Source organism: Heterodontus francisci, chromosome 10 (genome assembly GCF_036365525.1).
Source record: "Heterodontus francisci isolate sHetFra1 chromosome 10, sHetFra1.hap1, whole genome shotgun sequence".
NCBI classification, from domain to species: domain Eukaryota; kingdom Metazoa; phylum Chordata; class Chondrichthyes; order Heterodontiformes; family Heterodontidae; genus Heterodontus; species Heterodontus francisci.
Window position 1 is genome coordinate 74,707,674 of NC_090380.1, and position 22,301 is coordinate 74,729,974.

General features: G+C 43.3%; 1 protein-coding gene across 2 annotated transcripts in view; it reads left to right on the plus strand.

The window, feature by feature from the left end:
- Positions 1-22,301, plus strand: part of wars2 (tryptophanyl tRNA synthetase 2, mitochondrial) — an 88,247-nt gene that overhangs the window by 39,887 nt on the left and 26,059 nt on the right. The gene's annotated exons all lie outside the window — the stretch shown is intronic.

A 22,301-nucleotide genomic window follows, 5' to 3' on the forward strand; every position in this document is an offset into this window, starting at 1 on the left:
CATGGATGCCCAGTTTTCCATTGCTAGTTCTGTTCGAAATCTATCCCATTTAGCACGGTGATAGTGCCACACGACACGATGGACGGTATTCTCAATGTGCAGGCGGGACTTCGTCTCCACAAGGACTGTGCGGTGGTCACTCCTACCAATACAGTCATGGACAGAAGCATCTGCATCAGGCAGATTGGTGAGGACGAGGTCAAGTATGTTTTTCCCTCGTGTTGGTTCCCCCACCACCTGCCGCAGACCCAGTCTAGCAGCTATGTCCTTTAGGACTCGGCCAGCTACCGAGCCACTCTTGGTGATGGACATTGAAGTCCCTACCCAGAGTGCATTTTGTGCCCTTGCCACCCTCCGTGCTTTCTCCAAGTGGTGTTCAACATGGTGGAGTACTGAGTCATCAGTTGAGGGAGGGCGGTAGGTGGTAATCAGTAGGAGGTTACCTTGCCCATGTTTGACCTGATGCCATGAGACTTCATGCGGTCCGGAGTCAATGTTGAGGACTCCCAGGGCAACTCCCTCCCTACTGTATACCACTGTGCCACCACCTCTGCTGGGTCTGTCTTGCCGGTGGGACAGGACATACCCAGGGATAGTGATTGCAGTGGCTGGGACATTGTCTGTAAGGTATGATTCCGTGAGTATGAATATGTCAGGCTGTTGCTTGACTGGTCTGTGGGACAGCTCTCCCAACTTTGGCACAAGCCCCCAGATGTTAGTAAGGAGGACTTTGCATGGTCGACAGGGCTGGGTTTGCCGTTGTCGTTTCCGGTGCCTAGGTCGATGCCACGTGGTCCGTCCGGTTTCACTCCTTTTTATTAACTTCGTAGCGGTTAGGTACAACTGAGTGGCTTGCTAGGCCATTTCAGAGGGCATGTAAGAGTCAACCACATTGCTGTGGGTCTGGAGTCACATTTAAGCCAGACCAGGTAAGGACAGCAGATTTCCTTCCATCAAGGACATTAGTGAACCAGATGGGTTTTTACAACAATCGACGATGGTTTCATGGCCGTCATTAGACTAGCTTTTAATTCCAGATTTATTAATTAAATTCAAATTCCACCTTCTGCTGTGGTGGGATTCGAACCCATTTTTTTTTTAATTTCCAAAATATACTTTATTCATAAAAATCTGTAAAAATTACATTGCCAAACAGTTTCAAACAGCACCAAAAAATACAAACATTGCAAGGGAGATCAGTTTCCTTCAATACTATCATGAGTTTCTTCACAACCCTTCCATTTCACAATTGTCATGCCAATTACAGTTTTACATTTACAGCAAATGAAAATATTAACGATACAGTTCAAGGGGTTTCCCATGGATCCAGCCCCTCCATTCAGCTTGGTGGGGGGACCTTACATAGTGGTCTTTCCCCATTGAGCCTTTGCTGCGGCTCCCCCAAGCTTTAGTGCGTCCCTCAGCACGTAGTCCTGGACCTTGGAATGTGCCAGTCTGCAACATTCGGTGATGGACAACTCTTTGCACTGGAAGACCTGCAAGTTTCGGGCAGACCAAAGGGCATCTTTCACCGAATTGATTGTCCTCCAGCAGCAGTTGATGTTTGTCTCGGTGTGCATCCCTGGGAACAGCCCGTAGAGCACAGAGTGTTACAGAGCTGCTTGGGATGAACCTCGACAAAAACCACTGCATCTCTTTCCACACCTGCTTTGCGAAGACACATTCCAGGAGGAGGTGGGCGACCGTCTCTTCCCCACCACAGCCACCGCGGGGGCATTGTGCAGAGGGGGCGAGACTTCGGGTGTGCATGAAGGATCTGACTGGGAGGGCCCTTCTCACCACCAGCCAAGCTACGTCTTGGTGCTTGTTTGAAAGTTCTGGTGATGAGGCATTCCGCCAAATGACTGACGGTCTGCTCGGGGAACCATCCGACAGGATCCACCGTCTCCTTTTCCCGTAGGGCCTTGAGGACATTCCGTGCAGACCACTGCCTGATGGACCGGTGGTCAAAGGTGTTTTCCCGCAGAAACTGCTCCACGAAGGATAGGTGGCACGGCACGGCCCAACTGCATGGAGCGTTCCGCGGCAATGTGACCAAGCCCATCCTTCGCAACACCGGGGACAGATAGAACCTCAGCACGTAGTGACACTTGTAGTTTGCGTACTGGAGGTCTACACACAGCTTGATGCAGCCGCACACGAAGGTGGTCATCAGGATGAGGGCCACGTTGGGTACATTTTTCCCGCCCTTGTCCAGAGATTTGAATATCGTGTCCCTCCGGACCCGGTCCATTTTAGATCCCCAGATGAAGCGGAAAATGGCTCAGGTGACTGCCACGGCGCAGGAGTGAGGTATGGGCCAGACCTGCGCCACGTAGAGCAACAACGTGAGCGCCTCGCACCTGATGACCAGGTTCTTGCCCACAATGGAGAGAGATCGCTGCCTCCACATGCCCAACTTTTGTCGTACCTTGGCTACTCTCTCCTCCCATGTTTTGGTGCACGTCCCGGCCCTTCCGAACCATATCCCCAGCACCTTCAGGTAATCTGACCTGACGGTGAAGGGGACAAAGGATCAGTCAGCCCAGTTCCCAAAGAACATGGCCTCGCTCTTGCCGTGGTTAACTTTGGCTCCCGAGGCCAGTTCGAACTGGTCGCAGATGCTCATCAGTTTGCGCACGGACAGCGGATCCGAGCAGAAGACGGCGACGTCATCCATGTACAGGGAGGTTTTAACCTGAGTGCCTCCGCTGCCTGGGATTGTCACCCCTCTTATGCTCGCATCCTTCCTAATAGACTCAGCAAAGGGTTCAATACAGCAAACAAACAAGACTGGGGAGAGAGGACAGCCCTGTCTGACTGCAGATTTGATCGGGAAACTTTCTGATTCCCACCCGTTGATTGAGACTGCGCTACTGATGTTTGTGTAGAGCAGTTGGATCCAATTGCAGATTCCCTCCCCAAACCCCATTTTGGAAAGCACGTCCATCATGTAGGTGTGCGATATCCTGTCAAAAGCCTTCTCCTGGTCCAGGCTGATGAGGCAGGTGTCCACCCTCCTGTCCTGTACGTAGGCGATCGTATCCCTGAGTAGCGCGAGACTATCAGAGATCGGGATTCGAACCCATGTCCCCAGAGAAATACCCTGGGTTACTAGTCCAGTGATAATACCACTACGCCACCGCCTACCCTAAGTCAGTCACCCTTTCAGGTCATACTTTCTGCCCTTAGTTTTTATATTTTCACTAGTTAATCACCCCTGGTGATTTGATTAACCCTAGATTTGCTCTTTATATCCTTTTCTTTATTCGTTTGTGGGATGTGGGCATTGCTGACTAGGCCAGCATTTATTGCCCATCTCTGAAGGCCCTTGACAACTGAGTGGCTTGCTAGGCCAGTTCAGAGGGCATTTAAGAGTCAACCACATTGCTATGGGTCTGGCATCACATGTAGGGCAAACCAGGTAAGGACAGCAGATTTCCTTCCCTAAAGGACATTAGTGAACCAGATAGGTTTTTACAACAATTGACAATGGTTTCATGGTCACCATTAGACTAGCTTTTAATCCCAGATTTATTAATTGAATTCAAATTTCACCATCTGCCATGGTGGGTTTCGAACCCATGCCCCCAGAGCATTAGCCTGGGCTTTGGATTACTAGTCCAGTAACATAACCACATCGCCACCGCCTCCCCATCTAGTATTCAGGCCAAGCAGGTTAGGAAGTGGTGGGATTACTAGACGTGGGATAGAAAGTAGGTATGAAGGAAGATATGCTGCAACACTATCCGAAAACACATCAGGTTCCACATGTCAGCTGATGACACCCAGCTCTACCCCACTAAGACCTCTCTCAGCCCCTCCACTATCTGTAAATTGAAACAATTAGCAATTCTAATAATGACTAATGGTTTATCGAGTACATATCCTAGCTGCAAAACCTTCCTCAAGCCGTCCTTCTCTTGTGCCTTTTGATTATTTCAGAATTGTGCGTTGTAAATGCAAAGGCTACGTTGGACAGATCAGTAGATCTTGGATTAAACATAACTTTTTTTACAAGGTGCAATGTGTCCTGTTGCCCAAAAACTTTATTGGAAGTGAGCTAAAAATTTAGCAATTCATATTGATGGTTTTAGAGCTCTGCTCATGAAATAGAAGTTTTATTTATAGTCCATGTTTTTAGAAAACTGGTAATATTTCTTAAAATAACCTAAGTGGTAAGCGTAATGATGAGAACAGTGTGTAGTTGCTACATTGCATGTCTGTATATTTCATACACAAACATTTTTTTGTGACTGTAGTGACAGTTCCTCATTGCTTTGGCGCATTTCATTTACAACACTGGCAACGAATGAGGTTTCAGATGAGGCAAAAGCCAACCCTGTCTCTGAGTTGTCAAATCAATCAGGTGAGAGATGAGGCCCATTGAATGGTTCTGTTTGAGACTGGTACCAAAAACAATTCAGACGACATTACATTTCCTGCTTATCCTAGAAGGCTCATTTCCTTATTGAAGTCAGTGATATATTAACACAAGGTTACCCAAGCTGAACATTGAAAAGACCAAAGGCAACTGTTCTGTTTCAACTAGAAAATTTCCAATTCCATTCTGTTCTCAGCTGCTTGTTCAGCCTGCATAATCCATCACCAATATCACCTATTTCTGGTTCTATAACCTCTCTCCACTCTTGCCTCACTACTGCCACCATTGTCACTCTCCTCAACACATCTCACCGCAGGCGCTGTTTTTCTGATGCTCACATCACCAGCCTCATAAGTTCCACCTGTGCATCTGCATGTTTTTCCCTATTTTGGTCAAATGTGTCTGTTTTCACCAACATCCACAGGCTCTCTGTTTCCCAAAAATTTGATTTCAAAGTCCTTATTATTTACAAATTCTTTCTTCTTTTCTTTCTTCTTTTGGGCCTCCTTATCTCGAGAGACAATGGATACGCGCCTGGAGGTGGTCAGTGGTTTGTGAAGCAGCGCCTGGAGTGGCTATAAAGGCCAATTCTGGAGTGACAGGCTCTTCCACAGGTGCTGCAGAGAAATTTGTTTGTCGGGGCTGTTGCACAGTTGGCTCTCCCCTTGCGCCTCTGTCTTTTTTCCTGCCAACTACTAAGTCTCTTCGACTTACAAATACCTCCAGTGAAACCACCTCCTTCCTATTTCCATTTCATGACCTCTTTTCCACCAACTCCTAACCTATTGCGTGTTCAGCCTTTTTAACTGTACCACTCTCTTCCTCAATACCATCTCTTTAATCGTGACATTTGTCACTCCCAACTCCTGCTCATAGCTGTTCTTGTTCCATCCTGCCCTTGCTCAGTAAAGTACCTTTGAGTGTTTCTCTGATAAAGGTAGTATAGGTTCAACTTGAATACTGAAGTCAGTGATATTTTAGAATAAAACTAGTGTTTAAGGTATGATGAGTTGTCTGAGAGGCAATGTAATAAATGGCTCACAAATGTCAGCAGCTGAGGTGTACTTTTTTTGAACTAAAAAAACTTTAAAATGAACACTGCCAAGGAAGGTTTGCTGTTTATAAAATTTGTTTTCTGCTTTTAACCAGCTATTGGACTTCCCCTTCAACTGAGAAGGCGGAACAATGCAGATGAGTAGTGCACAAATGGCAGACCTTAGTCTAACATTGGACTATCAGTCCTATTTTGGGAGAGCTGGGGTTCCTCTTCTCTTTCCCCCTTTCTGGGCTGATTTCAGGATTATATCTTAAGAGTGCAGCGGACTGGTTTGTTTAACTGCTTTGTTTAAACATTGTACTGATTGGTAATCCTCAACTTCCATCGCTGTATCACTTTATTTTTGGACCATATGCCACATTGCTCTGCTCCTTAATTAGATTTCTAATATGTATCTGTTTTGTAAAAAGAACATAACCTTTTATTTCCTGCAGGAGACAAAAGTGGACTGAATGTTTTTCTTTATTCATTCATGGGATGTGGGCATCGCTGCCCATCCCTAATTGCCCTTGAGAAGGTGGTGGTGAGCTGCTGCCTTGAGCCGCTGCAGTCCTTGGGGTGTAGCTACACCAACAGTGCCATTAGGAAGGGAGTTCCAGGATTTTGACCCAGCGACAATGAAGGAAAGGCGATATAGTTCCAAGTCAGGATGGAGTGAAGCTTGCAGGGGATGGTGTTCCCATGCATCTGCTGCCCTTGTCCTTCTAGGTGGAAGAGGTCGCGGGTTTGGAAGGTGCTGTTGATGGAGCCTTGGTGAGTGCTGCAGTGCATCTTGTAGATGGTACACACTGTTGCCACTGTGGTGGGTGGTGAAGGAAATGTTGAAAGTGGTGGATGGGGTGCCAATCAAGCGGGCTGCTTTATCCTGGATGGTGTCGAGCTTCTTGAGTGTTGTTGGAGCTGCACCCATCCAGGCAAGTGGAGAGTATTCCATCATACTCCTGACTTGTACCTTGTAAATAATAGACAGGCACTGGGGAGTCAGGAGGTGAGTTACTCACCACAGAATTCCCAGCTTTTGACCTGCTCTCGTAGCCACAGTATTTATGTGTGGCACTCGTGTGCCGTGAATGTTACTTGCCACTTATCAGCCCAAGCTGTTGGAATGTACAAAGACAAGAGAGCCTATATTTTCCTTTAGCTGCGATCACTGGACATCAAGTTGACCCACGGCTGATCCCAGCGAATTTCTCAGGATCACAGAACTGTTACAGCACAGAAGGAGGCCAGTCAGCCCATTGTCTGTGCTGACTCTCTGAAAGAGCAATTTACCTAGTGCTACTCCCCTGCCTTCTCCCTGTAGCCCTGCAGATTCTTCCTTTTCAGATAACAATCCAATTCCCTTTCGAATGTCTTGATTTACCCTGCCTCCACCACACTGTCAAGCAGTGCATTCCAGATCCTAACCACTTGCTGCGTGAAAAGCTTTTCCTTGTGTCACTATTGCTTCTTTTCCCAATTACCTTAAGTCTGTGCCCTTTTGTTCTTGATCCTTCCAACAATGAGAACAGTTTCTCCCTATCTACTCTGTTAAGAACCATCATGATTTTGAACATCTCTAACAAATTTCCTCTCAACCTTCTGTTTAAGGAAAACAGTACCAACTTCTCATATCTATCCACGTAACTGAAGTTCCTTAACCCTGGAACCATTCTTGTGAATCTTTTCTGCATTCTTCTGTAATGCCTTCACATCTTTCCCAAAGTGTTGTGCCCAGAATTGGACACAATACTCCAGTTGAGGATGCACCAGTGTTCTATGCAGGTTTAACATAACTTCCTTGTTTTTGTACTCTATGCCCCTATTAATGAAGCCTAGGATGCTGCATACTTTATTAACCACGTTCTCAACCTGTCCTGCCACCTTCAATTACTTATACACATATACACCCAGGTCCCTTTGCTCTTGCACCCCCTTTAACATTGTACCCTTTATTTTATAGCAATCTCTCCATGTACTTCCTACTAAAATGAATCACTTCACACTTTTCTGCATTAAATTTCACCTGCCATTTGCCTGCCCATTCCACCAACCTGTCTATGTCCTTTTGAAGTTTTACACTATCTTCCTCACAGTTCACAACATTTCCAAGTTTTGTATCATCTGCAAATTTTGAAATTGTACCCTGTACACCAAGGTCTAGGTCATTAATATCTATCAGGAACAGCAAAGGTCCCAACACTGACCCCTGGGGAACTCCACTACAAACCTTCCAACAGTCTGAAAAACATCCATTAACTACTACTCTCTGTTTTCTGTCACTCAGCCAACTTTGTATCGATGTTGCTTCTGTCACTTTTGTTCCATAAGCTATAACTTTGCTCACAAATCTGTGCAGCACTTTATCAAATGCTTTTTGAAGGTCCATGTACACTACATCAACAGCACTACCCTGATCAACTTTGTCTGTTACCTCATCAAAAAACTCCAGTAAATTAGTTAAACACGATTTGCCCTTCACAAATCCGTGCTGGCTTTCCCTAATTAGCCCGCATTTGCTCAAGTGACTATTATTGTTGTCCCGAATTATCGTTTCTAGAAGCTTCCCCACTACCGAGGTTAAACTGACAGGCCTGTAGTTGCTGGGTTTATCTTTACACCCTTTTTTGAATAAGGGTATAACATTTGAAAATCTCCAGTCCTCTGGCACCACCCCTGAATCTAAGGAAGACTGGAAAATTATGGCCAGTGCCTCCACAATTTCCACTCTCACTTCCCTCAGTATCCTTGGATCCATCTTATCCAGTCCTGATGCTTTATTAACTTTAAGGACGGCTAGCCTATCCAATTGCTCCTCCTTATCAATTTTAAACCCTTCAAATTTCTGAATTACTCCGTTTCACCATGATGTTCATAGCATCTTCTTCCTTGGGAAAGACAGATGCAAAGTATTCATTTAATACCTCAGCCATGCCCCTGCCTCCATGCATAAGTCCCCTTTTTGGTCCCTAATCAGCCCCACTCCTCCTTTTACTATTCTTTTACTATTAATATGCCTATAAAAGACTTTTGGATTCCCTTTTATGTTAGCTGCCAGTCTCTTCTCATACTCTCTGTTTTCTTCCCTGATTGGCTTTTTCTCTTCCCTTCTGAACCTTCTATATTCAGCCTGGTTCTCGGTTGTATTATCCATCTATCATAAGCACACTTTTTCATCATCTTAATCTCTATGTCTTTCATATCCACTGGGCTCTGGATTTGTTTTCCCTACCTTTCCTCTGAGGGAATATACCTTGACTGTGCTCGAACTATCTCCTCTTTAAAGGCAGCCCATTGTTCAGTTACTGTTTTGCCTGCCAACCTTTGATTCCAATTTATCTGGGCCAGATCCAATCTTAACCCATTGAAGTTGGCTTTCTCCCAGTTAATTATTTTTGCTCTGGATTGTTCCTTGTCCTTTTCCATAGCCAACCTAAACCTAATACAATGATCACTGAGCCCTAATTGTTCCCCTACTGATATTTGATCCACTTGTCCCACCTCATTCCCAAGAACAAGGTCCAGCAGTGCCTTCCCTCTCGTTGGACTGGAAACATACTGCTGTAGCAAATTCTCCTGAACATACTCTAGGAACTCTTGCTCCTCTCTTCCCTTTGCATTACTACTATCCCAGTCGATATTCAGATAATTAAAGTCCCCCATTATAACTACTCTATAATTCCTATACCTCTGTTGCAAATTTGTTCCTGTACATCTTTTCCACTAGTTGATGGCCTAGAGACAACACTGAACAATGTAATTGCACCTTTTTTGTTCCTCAGCTCTAGCCAAATAGATTCTGACCTTGAGACCTCTGTGACATCCTCTCTTCAGCACTGCAATGTTCTGTCTTTCCTGAACACCTTGTATCCAGGAATATTTAGCACCCAGTCCTGCCCTCCTTTGCGCCAGGTCTCTGTTGTTGCCACAATATCATACTTCCACGTTGTTATCTGCGCCTGCAGCTCATCAACCTTATTTGCCACACTCCGTGCATTCACATACGTGCACAGTAACACTAATTTAGACTTTATTACTTTCTCTCTTACTCTGACCCCACCTATTACTTTACTATTTCCAACTCTAGTGCAATCTGTCTTTCGCACTTGTCTGTGCACCTTGGTGTTCCTCTCTTGTATTATCTCCTGGTTCCCATGCCCCTGCCAAGTTAGTTTAAAATCTCCCCAGTAACACTAGCAAATCGCCTCACAAGGAAATTGTCTCAACTTTGCTCAGGTGCAACATGTCCAGCCTGTACAGTTCCCATCTTCTCCAGAACTGGTCCCAAAGTCCCAGGAATCTAAAGCCCACCCTCCAGCCACACATTCATCTGCTGTAGCCACCTATTTCTATACTCGCGTGTGATGCCGGGAGTAATCCGGCGATTGCTACATTAGTCAAACTTTGAGCAAGTTTCCAACAGGATTTCTGTCGGCACTTGTGTACTTATCACCATTTGATGGGGGGGTAGGCAGAGGGAGGAAAAAAAGTGACAGCCTTAGGGAAACTACTGCATGTGTCTGTCATCTACAGCAGCTTAAAGTTGCAGGCAACCTCGTTTTAGAAGAAAATAAAAATTGTCCTGCTGCAGAGTAGTTTTGCCATTTTGTTGTGCTGCAATCCATCAGTCATCCTGCCTCCTTGTATTTAACCTTTAGGAGCTGTTCACCAGTGCTTAGCAATGCTGGACACCTGTTGAATGCAGGTGCTCTTTAAGTCTAGCTATCTTGGTAACAATGGAGAAAATGACTTTACTCTGTCATTACCGCTTAATTTGGTGGGCATTACTAGGGGTTTCTATCATTTTTAGTAGAAAATGTAGGCCAGACAAAAATGCATGAAGGTCCAGTGTAATGAGTTCTCACCCAATATTCTGCCCTGTGATGGTGCTAAAAGTAAAGAGGAAAATCCTGCTTGCCATGCACTAAAGGGGGCTCATTTTTAGTTCATATGAAAATTCAACAATATTGCTCTTCATTTGCCTACATCTAGATCCAAATTATCACCATCTTCCATTGTCCTTTCTGCACCGTGCTGTGTTCCCCACTACCACACTTATTCTGAGGTATGATTCCTTTGTCATAAGTGCTCTTATCACTGACCACTGCTTTCCAAGACTTGCTGCAATTGGTAGTTTGTCCCCAAACAACTTCAATACTCCTGATACTCAGAAGTCCTATTACAAACTGTTGGTTCTGTTTCCCTAAGGCTGTCACTTTTTCTCAGCAACCAACCAATTGTATTATCACTTCCCTTAGCCACTGTTTTAGTTTGCCTCTCTAACCCATTCCTCCTGCCCCTTCTCAAATGAGGGGTGATTGTGTGCCATGCTGCCGCTATAGTCTGATGGGCCCACTGTAATTTCATTGTGCACCCCTGATGTAGATAATAGGCTTTTTTTGTCAGGTAGTGGTGGTGATAGATCCATCATTGATCAAATAATGTGATTTATGGAACAGAATTGATCCTGATATAAGTAGCAGTGGCATACACTAGATGTAGTACTATGGTATATTGCTTCACAGTGTTGGCTGTGGCTCAGTGGGTAGCATTCTTTCCTGAGGCAGAAAGTGTGGATTCAAGTCCCACTCCGCAGACTTGAGCAAAAAATCTAGACTGATACTGCAATGCAGTACTGAGGGAGAGCTGCACTGCTGTCTTTCGGGTGAGACGTTAATCTCCGGCCCCATTTTCCCCCTCAGTTGGAGTGAAAAGATCCCATGGCACTTTTTTTGAAAAAGAGCAAGGGTGTTCTCCCCAGGGTCCTGGCCAATCTTTATCCCTCAATCTAAACCAGATTCTCTTGTCATTATCACATCACTGTTTGTGGGAGCTTACTGTGTGCAAGTTGGCTGCCATATTTCCTACATTACAACAGTGACTTCATTGGCTGTAAAGCACATTGGGACGTCCTGAGATTGTGAAAGGCACTATATAAATGCAAGTCTTTCTTTCATCCAGCAACTGAGGCAGTAATTATGAAATGCCTCCATGCCCCAAAAGAGAAATGCCATTCAAGGCTCGGAGTGAAAGTCACTTCTTTAACCAAGTTTTCGTCACCCTATCCAATCTCTCCACCTTTTGGTTCGGCATCTATTTTATTCCTTATGTGTCTATGGAGCAATTTGCGATGTTTTCCTACAATAGAGTTGCTAAATAAATGCATCTTGTTAAAACCTCCAATTCTCTGGTGGGAAATTGAGGTCTTTATTGCTATGTTCTGTGAACCAATTTGTACAGTGCATTAGACTGTATCCAACAAGCTGTACACCAGAATACACACTCCGCCCAAATTCCTCACACGGAGAACTCATGCTTTCAGTAGATGTTCAATTGATCCTCTAGCACCATGTAACAACTTTTTTTTATAAAACAGCTGATTTAGAACCTGTAGAGCTGGGATGATGCATGGTCTGGAGACCACTCACGGGAAAAGAAAATGAGTGAGGAACAAATATCAGTAATTAGTGTTAATTTTTGATATTTTAAACGTTAAAGCAAATGGGTAACATGGCAGTCACAACAAGCAGTGAGTACAAATCAACCAAATGGCAGCAGTCAGCTAACAAATAAGAAGGAAGAGACTTGTATTTCCAGCAATTTCTGTTTTTATTACAATCGGAGATTTGTCCCCAATTACTTTGCTTTGATACCATGCAAGTCTGATTTTTTTTAAAATTTGTTTTGTGGGATGTGGGCGTCACTGGGTAGGCCAGCATTTACTGCCCATCCCTAATTGCCCTTACTAGGCCATTTTTTTTTTTTTTTTGAGTCAACCACATCACTGGTCTGGAGTCACATGTAGCCAGACCAGGTAAGGACGGCAGATTTCTTTAATAAAAGATCATTAGTGAACCAGATGGGTTTTTACAACAATCGACAATGGTTTCATGGTCGCCATTGGACTAGCTTTTAATTCCAGATTTTTTATTAATTGAATTCAAAGTTCACCATGATTCAAACCATGTCCCCAGTGCATTGGGCTGGCTTCTGGATTACTAGTCTAGTGACATTACCGCTACACCACCACCACGTGCTGAGGAAACCTCAAAGAATCTTTGGCTTGACTCTTCAGGAGGTGCAGCTTATCATAGTGCCTTTCAGGAGAATCTGCATCTGGAATCATTAATCGACTATGCCTGTAATGATGATTTGATAGATTTTCAACAAATGGGGATGCATGGAGACAGTAGTCCTCCAGAACAAGGAGTGGCAAAGAATTTGCTGCATGATTCCAGGATGGCAGTGGACCTTGATAGCCCATTCATACCTGTGAGGGGAAGTTCATCTCATGGCATGAATGCTTCATAAAATTTAGAAAGAAGAGACATTAATCATTTACATAACCACTTACTGGTCAAGGATCCCCTGGTTCTTGGATGTCATAATGTCCATGTTGACTGCTCTTAAAAATTCAAAAAGGCAAAATTGTCTGATGTGGTTGGAAGTCCACATTTGGGCTTTTAGCTGATGACATTGCATTTGAGAGTGGGAGTCTAGTGGAACCCAATTTCCACCATTACTTGGTCCTTAGAACATGTTTAAGATCCAACAAAGCTGACCCCTTGAAAGTTTATAAGTTTTATTTCTATGTTGAAGAAATTCTTTATCAGTTTTCACTGTTAATTTGTTGGCTATGAATTATTAGCGGTTGCTCGGTGATGGATTAAACTTCATATCCTACTGTAGTCCCAGTGTGCATCCTATGCATCATTCATACTGAAGGGTTTAACCATGCCATGATCGACTGACTAGTATTGGTTGTTTTCCTGCTCTCATCCTCGCTGTCTAACACATTAACCCTCCTGAAACAGTCACACTCCAGCCTTAAGAACTAACCGTCCCACATCAATGTCGAGCTTGGTGGTATCCATAGATCTCTTGAATGGAGGTATCTCTGCTATGAGAAAAAGGGGAGGAGAGAAGAACCAAGAAAATAAAACTTTGTTCATTCTGATCTCCCAATGTAGAGATTTGAATTTTTTTGGAATTGCTGAATAAGTAAGTCTTTAGAAGATTTAAGAAATAAATGAAGGAATCCAAACAGCTGAATGATAATTTTGTATTTTTAAAAAAGTCCGTTACAAAGATAGTATCAAATTGAAAGAAAAAGCATACAATTCTGCAAAGATTAGTGGTAGGTCAGAGATTGGACAGAATTTTTAAAAACAGCAAAGAATGATTATAAAAAATCAGGGAGAAATTAGAGTGAGAGGAAGCTAGCTAGAATTATAAAAACAGGTAGGAAGAGTTTCTACGAGTATCTAAAATGGAAAAGAGTAAATAAAGTGAGTGTTGGTCCCTTAGATGGTGAGACAGGGGAATTAATGGGAAATAAGGAAAAGGCAGAGTGTTGAACAGATTTTTTTGTGTCCATCTTCACTGTAGAAGACATAAATAACATCCCAGAAGTACTTGTAAATCATCAGGTGAAGGGGAGGGAGGAACTTAAAGCAATTACAATTACCAGGGAAAGGGTATTGAGAAAACTATTAGAACTAAAGGCTGACAAGTCCCCAGGTCCTGATGGCCTACATCCTAGGGTCTTAAAAGAAGTGGCTGCTGAGATAATAGATGCATTGGTTGTAATTTTCCAAACTTCCCTAGATTCTAGAAAGGTCCCATCAGATTGGAAAATAGTGAATGTGACTCCTCTATTCAAAAAAGGAGGGAGACAGAAAGTGGAAAACTACAGGCCAGTTAGCCTAATATCTGTCATAGGGAAAATGCTGGAATCTATTATTAAGGAGGTTATAGCAGGGCGCTTAGAAAATCTTAATACAATCAGGCAGAGTCAACATGATTTTGTGAAGGGGAAATCATATTTGACTAATTTATTAGAGTTCTTTGAGGAAGTAACAAGCAACGTGGATAAAGGAAAACATGTAGATGTGGTGCACTTGGATTTCCAGAAGGCATTTGTTGAGGTGCCACATCAAAGGTTACTACACAAAATAAGAGGTCATGGTATGGGGGTAACATGAGGGTATGGATAGAGGATTGGTTAGTTAACAGGAAGCAGCGAGTAGGGATAAAGAAGCAGTTCAGAGAAGGTTCACTCGACTGATTCCTGGGATGCAGGGGTTATCTTCTGAAAGGTTGAACAGGTTGGGCCAGTATCCATTGGAGTTTAGAAGAATGAGAGGTATTGAAACAAAAGATCTTGAGGGGGCCTGACAGGGTGGATGCTGAGAGGATGTTTTCCCCCTTGTGGGAGAGACTAGAACTAGGGGACACAGTTTAAAAACAAGGGGTCTCCCGTTTAAGATGGAGATGAGGAGAAACTTTTTCTCTGAGGGATGTTAGTCTGTGAAATTCTCTTCCAGAGAGCAGTGGAGGCTGGGTCATAGAATATTTTTAAGGCTGAGTTATTTAGTTTCTTGATTGATGAGGGAGTCAAAGGGTATAGGAAGTAGAGTTGAGGCCACAATCAAATCAGCCATGATCTTTTCAAATGGCAGGGTAGGCTCAGGGGGCTGAATGGCCCACTCCTGCTCCTAATTCGTATGTTCGTATTTACATGGCACCTTTCATGACCACCGGCGTCCCAAAGCACTTCACAGCCAATTAAGTACTTTTTGACGTTTAGTCACAGTTGTAATGTTGGAGACAGTTTTAAATTTGCAACAGTAAATATTTTTCTCCCAAAACTTTTAGTACTGTTTCAAAACAATGTGGCATAATGATTCTATAAGAATTGGTCATTTATCTAATTATTGTAAATTTAAACAGAAAATGTTCAATTGTTATAGAATCATAGCACAAGGTAGCTCAGTGGGGCAGGTAAACATGTTTGAACACAATAACATTTTATAAACTGGTCTATGATTTTATTACACAAAGCGTGCAGAGCAGTCCTTCCCTACCAAGTTTAACCAGGGAATAGCTGAGCAGGACAGATCCACAAAGACCCTAACATCCTGTCTGTGCAGATCTCAGTCTAGGTGGTATTAGGACATGTGTCCTGTGCCAGAGAATTGATAAATGAGGACTTGATGCAAACCCACATAGCAATCCTAATCCATAATTAAGGAGCTATTTAAAAAGGTTGGTTGTAGATATGAGCAGTCGCCCACCAATCTCACGAGCAACTGAATTGACAGTGGTAAACAATGGTCCAGGTATCCATATGCCACGGAGCTCAATTCCATGGAGGTATTTAGTTTGGTATGTGCTCAAGTTAATAGAGAACTGATTACTTTGGCATAGTGCACTTTGAAGAATCTGGGGCAGAAACACCAGAAAATCTGGTACAACTGCAGTGCAAGAACTTACCCATATGAGTAGGCTCAAGACTGTTAGTGTTACTGCCAGTGAGGTGAAATGAGTTCCAGGCACCCTTGTGGCAAATTAGGTGATCATGTTACCATCCAGACAATATAAGCAACAGGTGTATCATATAAATATTTTGAAACTTTGTCTTGATCATTATTAGCTGGCTTATGTAGCCTTTTAGCCTTGAGGAAGGTGAGGATGATGGCATAATCAATTTTGGCAACCAAGAACAAAGGTGATTGCTCAATGAGCAAATTGCTACAGATGTCGAGTTATCATCTGCCCAGAGGACAACAGACGGAGGAGCTGTTAGTTTTCAGCCCAGGCAGGAGATGGGTACCAGTCTGCCAGCATGCATATCTGGTCTGTACTGTATACGAGAATGCATAAAGAGGAGAGTACGGCAGGTAATTTCATTTTGGGGGTGAATTATCAAAGACATAATGACCTGACAGTAGCTAATGTATGTCCTATTCTTCATATGGAGAAAATTCTTGTGAAGTTAGGCGATGGTAAGCACCTGACAATGCTTGACCTGCCCAAAGGTGATGTACTTGCCACAAACTCCGTTCCTGTCTCCATCCCTTTCCTTGACACCATCTGAGGGAAACCAGATCATTTGAAACCTTGACCCTGAACTGAGCTTCCATCCCCATATTCTGTTCCTTGTCAATATCGCCCACTTGCATCTCTGTAACATCGTCCATCTCCACCCCTGCCTCAGCTCATCTGCTGCTAAAACCCACATTTATGCCTTTGTTACCTCGAGGTTTGACTATTCCAATTCTTTCCCGACCAGCCTCCCACCTTTCACCCTCCATAATTTGAGCTCATCCGCTGGCTACATCCTAACTGGCATCAATTCCCATTCGCCCTGTGCGCGCCGAAATACATTGGCTACTAGTCCAGTGATGCCTCAATTTTAAAATTCTCATCCTTGTTCTCAAATCATTCCATCTCCTTTTATCTCTGGAGCCTCCTTCAGCCCCACAACCCTCTGAGATCACTGTGCTCCTCTTATTCTGGCCTCTGGTGCATTCCCGATTTTAGTCGCTCCACTATTAGAGGTCATGCGTTCAGCTGCCTAGGTCTTAAGCTTTGGTATTCCCTCCCTAAACCTCTCTACATCTCTACCCCTCTCTTTTTTCAAGACGCTCCTTAAAACCTACCTCATTGACCAAGCTGTTGGCCATCTGCCCGATTATCTCCTCTGTGGCTCAGTGTCAAATTTTGTTTGATACTCCTACGAAATGCCTCAGTATATTTTGCTACATTAAAGGTTTCATAAAAGCAAGTTGTTGTTGTTCAGTAATAATGAGTTTGCAGTCATGACTTTTAAGATAAAAGGAGCAGAACAATGTTTCAAAAGGCGTGGTAATTTAGTACATGGTATTTTCCTTACCTTTGTCATTTCGTAGAAACGTAGCTTTAACTTTCATCACCCACTTGCATTTTATGACGGAATAAGCAATGCATTTGTAAAAGTGAATATTAAATGTACAGAATGAGCAGTGAATTGCATACTTGATGGTCAATTTTATCAAAGAAGAATTAATTTCTCTGCTTCAAGATTCATCCCACCATCCCCTACCCCCGCGCCCTCCAACTCCATGGGGAAATACCCCTGCCTATGAAAATAAGCAGGCAACCTCTTATTATGATTCTATAACTGATGTCAGTCTGCACAAGAACAACTTGTGTTAAACTGTCATTTAGTGGGTGTTTTTCCTTTTCATCCCTGTACATGAAGATGCACCTTATCTCAACTTGGCATCTCTCCAATGATAGAACGAAGGCCGGACTTTCCCCATGAAGGGAACTGGGACCACAACGTTTGTCTCACCACTGCAGAGCGCAGGGAATTAGATGAGCAGTATTTTATTGCACTGGACATAACTGCAAGGTTTTTTTTCTTAAAAGTCAATGTGGTTTACATTTCTTACAGCAAAATTTCTGCTAAAAGGCAATTCAAATATTGCATAAGAGTCAGTGCATTTGTCACAGTGAGTTTAAATGTTTTTATAAATCCAGTGATGAACACACTGTTATATGAGTGAAGTAGTTGGACTGTTGGAATTTTTTTTATTGAAAGCTGACATTGAAACTGTGGTGTACAGTCAGATTTCTTCATTAATTCAGTGAGTTGGCAAAGGGTTATTTGTGGAGGTGTATATTAAATTTGAACTTTACTGACTACAGGAAACCACTTTGGGGACCAGCGAAATGGCTTGTAAGAAGAGAATTGTAATAGTTTGTTATAATTACATTTGACTGTATCTGAAACAAAAGGAACTGTGTTTCAGTTGTATGCCATTAAACTTCCTTCAGCCCTGTTTCAGCATCTACCCTTCACTCTTTCAACTCTGGCCCCTTTTGTACGTCTCTCCCTCTGCTTCATGTTCAGTGTAGAGGCTTCAGCCATCTCGGCCCCACTCTATGGAACACTCCACCTAAAACACTCTTGCTATCTCCCCTCTTCAAATCAGTTGTTTCATTTTGCTTTTGACCGCCATCCCTAACCCTTCTCTCATGCTGCTCAATGTCTGCTTATTTTTAGTGCAGGAAGGTGTCGTCGACAGTGCTATCAAGCAGCACTTGCTTAGCAATAACCTGCTCAGTGACACTCAGTTTGGGTTCCGCCAGCACCACTCAGCTGCTGACCTCATTACAGCCTCGGTTCAAACAAGGACAAAAGAGCTGAACTCCAGAGGTGAGGTGAGAGTGACTGCCCTTGACATCAAGGGCAGCATTTGATCAAGTATGGCATCAAGGAGCCCTAGCAAAACTGAAGTCAATGGGAATCAGGGGGAAAACTCTCCACTGGTTGGAATCGTATCTAGCATAAAGGAAGATGGTTGTGGTTGTTGGAGGTCAATCATCTGAGCTCCAGGACATCACTGCAGGAGTTCCTCAGGGTAGTGTCCTAGACCTAACCATCTTCAGCTGTTTCATCAATGACCTTCCCTCCATCATAAGGTCAGAAGTGGGGATGTTTGCTGATGATTGCACAATGTTCAGCACCATTCACGACTCCTCAGATACTGAAGCAGTCCGTGTAGAAATGCTGCAAGACCTGGACAATATCCAGGCTTGGGCTGATAAGTGGCAAGTAACATTTGCGCCACACGAGTGCCAGGCAATGGCTACCTCCAACAAGAGAGAATCTAACCATCTGCCCTTGACATTCAATGGCTTACGATCACTGAATCCCCCATTGTCAACATCCTGGGGGTTACCATTGACCAGAAAGTGAACTGAAGTAGCCATATAAATACTGTGGCTACAAGAGCAGGTCAGAGGCTAGGAATCCTGCAGCGAGTAACTCATCTCCTGACTCCCCAAAGCCTGTCCACCATCTACAAGGCACAAGTCATGAGTGTGATGGAATACCCTCCACTTGTTTGGATGGGTGCAGCTCCAGCAACACTCAAGAAGCTCGACACCATCAGGACAAAGCAGCCTGCTTGATTGGCACTCCCTCCACCACCGACGCATAGTAGCAGCTGTTGGTGCCATCTACAAGATGAACTGCAGCAACGCACCAAGGCTCCTTAGACAGCACCTTCAAAACCTGCGACCTCTACCACCTAGAAGGACAAGGGCAGCAAATGCATGGGAACACCACCACCTGCAAGTTCCCCTCCAAGTCACACACCATCCTGACTTGGAACTATATCGCCGTTCCTTCACTGTCACTGCGTCAAAATCTTGGAACTCCCTTTCTTACAGCACTGTGGGTGTACCTATCTCACATGGACTGCAGCGGTTCAAGAAGGCAGCTCACCACCACCTTCTCAAGGGCAATTAGGGATGGGCAATAAATGCTGGCTTAACCAGCGACACCCACATCCCATGAACAATTTTTTTTTTTAATTGCCCCAGTAAAGCACTTCTGGACAATTTCATAGATTCATACGGCACAGAAGGAGGCCATACAGCCCAGCATGCCTGTGCTAGCTCTTTGGTAGAGCTATTCAATTCATCCAGATCCCCCTGCTCTTTCCCCATAACCTTGTATATTTTTTTCCCCTTCAAGTATTCATCCAATTTCCTTTTGAATGCAACTATTGAACCTGCATCCACCACCCTTTCAATTAGTGCAATCCAGATCATAACAAATTGCTCTATAATTTTTTTCCCCTCACATCGCCTCTGCTTTTACCAATTACTTCAAATTTGTGTCCTCTGGTTACTGACCCTTCTGTCACCGGAAACCGTTTCTCCTTATTTACTTTATTAAAACCATTCATGATTTTTTACATCACCACTCGAATCTCCACTTAGCCTTCTCTGCTCTAAGGAAAACAGCCACAGCTTCTCCAGCCTTTCAATGTAACTGAAGCCCTTAATCCCTGGTGCCATTCTAGTAAATGTCTTCAAACTATCTAAAACCTTGACATCCTTCCTAAACCAGTGCTTTATAAAATTTAGCATAACTTCCTTGCTTTTGTACTCTATGCTTGTATTAATAAAGCCAATGATCCCATATATTTTTTAACAGTCTCTCAACTTGTCCTACTATCTTCAAAGATTTCTGCACAAACATTTTGGTGTAATAAAGGCATGTAAGTGCAAGTTGTTGTTGTAAAGCCGTCTTTCAGCTGAGCCGTTAAACCAAGGCTCCCTCTGCCCTCTCAAAAGGTAAAAGATCCCATGATGCTTTTTTGAAGAGCAGGGGAGTTATCCCCAGTGTCCTGGCCTAAATTTATCCTTCAATCAAAATCACAAAAAGAGACTATATGGTCATTATCACATTGCTGTTTGTAGGAGCCAGCTGTGCACAAATTGACTACGTTACAACAGAAGCTGATGGAAGGAATGGCTTCTGCTTTTCGCCTCACTTACAGTTGGTTGGAGACTTTTCATGGGCTTGTGATTGGAGATTTCTCGTTTTCGGGCATCTGCTCCAGTGCGGATCTGTGCTGTTTGTGAGCAGGATAAGCAGCACTGAAGCTCTTGAAACATCAGATTGAAGAATCCTCAGTGAGGCATACAGGTGACAAAACTGGATGCAAAACAAAGAGAAATAGAAATTACATTTAAATAATTGTACAGGAAGCAAAATAAAGATAATTATCACTTCTTATGCTGTTAAAAACTCAGTTACTTCCAATTGCACAATCTCTAACTTTTTCATCTGTCTTTTAGTGTGGCACTAGTCAGTAATTACCCTAAGTTTACAGCAATCTCTGTGCAAATTCCATTGGCGAAGACTAGAACAGCGCAGTCTGTGGAGGAGCAGATGCCAGACGTTGCTGTCAGTTTTACCCTGTAACAAGGATGAACACTGACTGCTTCATGGTTATTAGTACTGCAAAATCCGGACCAATACATCAATGAAGTGTAGCCAGCATGGTGGTTTGCTGCTGTTGTCATACAACAGACCCTTCCTAAGAAGCTGAATTATCCCCTGCAAATATGCTTTTGGTGTTGTGTTAATGACCTTAATATTTCGGCACTTACAGTAGACAGCATTACTGCAATTTGAAGGTGTAACAAGAACTGAAATCTAGTTCACATATTTGCTCCGGAATTTGGTGTGACTATGTCTGCAGCATCAACATCGTCCATTATATATCAGGCCATGGTAAACTGAGGTGTGCTGCTAAGGAGATGATCCTAGTGGCACTGAAACTTTTGACTATTTTTAGGTGGCATAGCCAGCACAGTAAAATCCTGCTTGAGTGGCCTACAAATGGCACATAGCCATAAAACTGCTGTTACTTTATTTTTTAAACTAACTTTATTTATTTGTGCTAGTACTCTTGGGAGGAAAAAAAAAGCCTCACAGATTCTTCTGCATGCAGGCTCGAAAGAACTGTGTGAGCCCATTTTTATCCAGAAACACATTAGTACCCCATTAGCATTTATTCTGTGGAGTGAAATGGAAAGGCTGTACAATGTTACTATATTTAATAGTATGGGAACTTTATTACACTGGAGCATTGCAATGCATAATTTGATTAAAATTTTAAAATGCACCAAACAAAACAAGAAGCCAGTCTTACGGCAGGGGTATATCTTAATGTTTCTGCACCTATGTCATTTGCTTGAGACATCAGTCCATTGTTCAGCATTTAGCCTTTGCTACCACATATAGTAATGCTCCCTGGATACATTCAATCTAAAGAAATTTAAACTGATTTTCTACTTCAGTCTTGTGACTTGCTGACCCAAATATTAATGGTTAAATTATAGAAAGGGAAGCCCAAGTGCAGTTTGGAATGTGTGATTTAACATTTCACTGTTTTGATTGATCTAACACTGGGATCTCACCAACTAAACCAGCTGGAAATTTTTGTAAATTCAATCCCTGAGGGTAACTGGAATGCTAACTTCAGTATTTGTTTGTCAAGGCTAAACTGAATCATATTTATAAACAGTTCCATTTTGACAAGGTGTGGAAGAGTCTTAAGATTTTAAATGGTACCGTTAAAATACCTCAGAAATCAGCTTCCCATTGCATCCCCCCCCCCCCATCCCCCCATCCCCCCACTTCTCCACCTCTTGTTTACAAGTATTCACAACAAGCATTGCAGTGAGAAATCCCAACACCAACAGCCAACTTTCAAATTAAAGCCTCCACATCCTCCCTACTGCACACAT